A 4,080-nucleotide genomic window follows, 5' to 3' on the forward strand; every position below is an offset into this window, starting at 1 on the left:
AAATGCCTTTATTTTTTATTCCTGGTACCACTACCACAATTTACAGGGCAATATACCTGATGTAATGAAAAGAAAAAGAAAAAGCTACAACAGATAAAAGACCTCAGGAATGTACATATAATTGACACTACATTGCATTAATCAATAGCTGCACTTTTTGGAAACTGTGGCTATGGGAGTCCTGAACAAGAAGGGTTTCCTGTTTAAGCTGCAGTAACTTTTCTGACTATGGATCATCATTCCTTCTGTGGCAGATTTTTACAGTTCTTCTAATGCATTTGGGACGACTGTCTCAAAATAACCTGCAGCTTTCCTATCAACTCCTCCCTCTCTCTCCTGCTAAGAACTGTAGCCATTTTCTCTCGACTTTTTAGAAACTTCTGCTACCATATCCACCACTTCCACCACCAGATCCATAACCAACACCATGTGGACTGCCCAAGCTTCTTCCACCAAAACTGCCCCCTTCCATGAGTCCATAATTTGATTGCTGTTGTCCACTCTAATTTCCAAAATCATTAGAGTTTCAACCACCACCATAGTTACCACCACCAAAATTTCCTCCTTCATTGTAATCACCATATCCTCCACCACCACCATATCCACCACCTTGATTCCATATCCTGGTCTACCACCACCATAGTCCCCTCTACCACTATAACCAGGACCCTGCCATAGTTGCCACTATCACCTCCTCCATAACCACCTCTGCTGCCGCCTACTCCACCACAGCCTCCTCTTCCACCAAAGTTTCCACCACTGCCAAAGTTCCCTTGACCACCTCCAAAGCTCCCTCCACAGCCCAGAAAGTTGCCAAATCCACCTACCTGACCTCTTTGTGATCCAGACTGCATCTCTTGTTTAGAAAGGGCCTTTTTCACTTCACAATTATGCCCATTCATAGTGTGGTATTTCTGAACAACATTTTTATCAACTGTATCATGATCATCAACAGTTACAAATGAAAATCCTCTCTTTTTTTCCATAACTTCTATGGTTTCAATCTTGCCATACGTTTCAAAGTAGTCTCTCAAATTATATTCTTCTGTCTCTTCTTTAATATCACCAACAAAAATTTTCTTCACTATTAGATGGGCACGAGGCCTTACAGAATCTTCTCTAGAAACAGCTCTCTTTGGCTCCACTACATGCCCACCAACCTTGTGTGGTCAAGCACACATTACTGCTCCCCCTCTTCAACACAAGAGTAAGTCACAGAACCAAAGCCTCTGGAGCATCTTGTTTGGGGGTCTCTCATCATCACACAGTCTGTGAGTGTGCCCCATTTCTCAAAGTGTTCTTTTAAACTATCATCTGTAGTTTCAAAGCTCAAACCACCAATAAACAGTTTTCTCAGTTGCTCTAGTTTCTTTGGATCATGGCCCTCCTTCCCTTCGTGGCAGTGGCTGGAGTCAGGCTGGGGGCCACCAGGCTGTGGTTTTATCTCCATTTTGAGACCAGACTTACCACCTCCAACCTGAGTTCAATATGGGACCGAGAGGAAGAGGCCCAGTTCTCCCCAATTTAAATTGTCTCCACCCTTTTAAACTTCGTAACTATTCTGGTTTTCAAAAATGTTTATGTTTACATTTAATTATACTTGTATTTACCCTTATATTTATATTACATTTGTATTTACCCATGATTTACAAAGTCATTTAGTCAGAAAACTGGTTCATATAGCAAATCATTTTCAGCTGAACTGCCTATGGCAGATCTTATTGAGTCTGCCAAGATCATAGAGCTGATAGAGATTTCCATGAACTTTGTTCTCTTCTCTTATTTTTTAAGCATGCAGAATGCCATGAGCTAGACATATTAGCCAATCTAAACATCTAGGACATAGGTTCCACTACTTAGTAATTCTCCCGCTGTTGACCTTCTATTCTATTATTCTCCCTAGCCCTGTTCTACGGTAGTCAGAATTCTAGGATGGCCCTGAAAATTCCCAGCCCTCAGATAAACAAAATGTGGTACATACATACAATGGAATATTATTAAGCCTTAAAAAAGAATGAAGTTCTGAAACATGCTACTACATAGATGACCTTTGAAAACACAGTGTTGAGTGAAATAAGTCAGACACAAAGGAACAGATAGAGCATGATTCCACTATTTGAAATAGCTAGAATATTCAAATTGATAAAAATAGAATATCAGTTACCAGGGGTGTGCAGAAAGAAAAATGGGGAGTTAATGCATAATAGATGCATGGTTTCTGTTTGGGGTGATAGGAAAGTTCTGGTAGTGGATAGTGATGAGAGTAGTATAACATTGTGAATGTGATTAATCTCACTGAAATGTATACTTGGAAGTGGTTGACTTGGGAAGGTTTATGTTGTATATCTGTCTCCACAATTTAAAAAAAGAGAGAAAGGAGGAAAGAATCTAAAAAGACATTGACAGTTAAACATAATGCATGATTGTGGGCTGAATTTAATAATGGAGGATAAAATGCGCCAAAGACATTGTGGTGAGTTGAAGCTGTATGTACCCCAGCAAAACATGTTTTTAAATCTAATCCATTCCTGTGAGCATGAACTCATTGTAAGTAGGACCTTTTGATGAGGCTATTTCTGTTAAGGTGTGACCCACCTCAGTCAGGATGGGTCTTAATCATATTACTGAAGTCCTTTATAAGAGAATGGAATTAATACAAAGAGAGAGCAAGCCAAGGAAGCAGGAAGCTGAAATCAAGGAAACCCAGAATAGAAAGGAAAAGACCAGCAGATGCTGCCATCTGCCTTACCATGTGACAGAGGAGCCAAAGACTGCCAGCAGCTGGTCTTTGGAAAGAAAGTTTCACCTTGATGATGCCTTGATTTGGACATCTCCCTGGCCTCAAAATTATGAGCAAATAAATTCCCATTGTTTAACCTGACCCATTTCATGGTATTTGCTGGAGCAACCTAGGAAACTAAAACAGACATTATTAGGACATATGAAAAAACTGGAATATAGACTGTAAACTTTATATCAATGTTAAATTCCTTGAACTTGATAACTGTATTTAAGATGAATATCTTTGTTCTTAGGATACAAACATAGCAATACTAAGTGTTCAAGGAGCATGATATATACAACCTGTTCTCAAATATTTAGAAGATAGATGGATAGATATATAGAAGCAAAGAAACAAAAGGAAGATATAGCAAGTGTGGCAAAATGTTAAAAGTTGGTGGATCTGGTGTCTGGGTGGGTATGCTGATGTTCTCTGTATTGATTTTGTATTATTTTCGCAACTGTACTGTAAGTTTGAAAGCATTTCAAACTTAAAAGTTAAAAAATATATATTCAGTATACAGACACCTTCTCCCAGTTACTCAACCAAACACAAATCTAGATGTTGAGACAGGATGTTCCAGATGTGATTAAGGTTTACTAAATCAAATCAGTTAACCTTAAAATAGGGAGATTGGCTCGGCCAGGTCTAATCTTATGAGGCTTTTAAATCTGGGTCTAGAAGTCAGAGGCAGAAAAAATTAACAGAGATTCTAAACATGAGAATGATTCAACAGGGGAGAAAATGGAGTACACCAATCCAGCAAGAAATGCAAGCAGCCTCTAGAGAAGCTGAAAGCAGCCCCTGGCTAACAGCCAGCAACAAATGAACTTAGAAGAGAATTCTTCCCCAAAGCCTCAGCCTGACTGATACCTTGATTTCAGCTTTTGCATTCCGGAGCAGAGAACCCAGTCAGCATGCCTGGACTTCAGATCCACCAAAATGAACTGTAGACTAATAAACGGGTATTTGTGGCAGCTTGAAGTTGTATGTACCCCAGAAAAAACATGTTCTTAAATTTAATCACTCCTGTGGGTGTAAGCCCATTGTAAGTAGGACCTTTTGATGAGGTTACTTTGGTTAAGAGGGTGTAGCTCACTTCAGTAAGGATGGGTCTTAATCCTATTACTGGGGCCTTTATAAGCGGAATGAAATTCACATGAGGAGAAAGCCACAGGAGACAAGAAGCTGAACCTGGAAGAGCTGGGAGAGACCAGGAGATGCCACTGTTTGCCTTGCCTGGTGAGAAGCTAAGGCCCCCAGATTGCCACAGTGCTTGAGGAGAAAGCATCGCCTTA

General features: G+C 39.9%; 1 pseudogene; it reads right to left on the minus strand.

Moving 5' to 3' along the window:
- Positions 1–370: 370 nt before the first annotated feature.
- Positions 371–1,450, minus strand: LOC119540458 (annotated as a pseudogene).
- Positions 1,451–4,080: the final 2,630 nt, after the last annotated feature.

The sequence above is a fragment of the Choloepus didactylus genome, chromosome 7 (assembly GCF_015220235.1).
Source record: "Choloepus didactylus isolate mChoDid1 chromosome 7, mChoDid1.pri, whole genome shotgun sequence".
Lineage (NCBI taxonomy): Eukaryota > Metazoa > Chordata > Mammalia > Pilosa > Megalonychidae > Choloepus > Choloepus didactylus.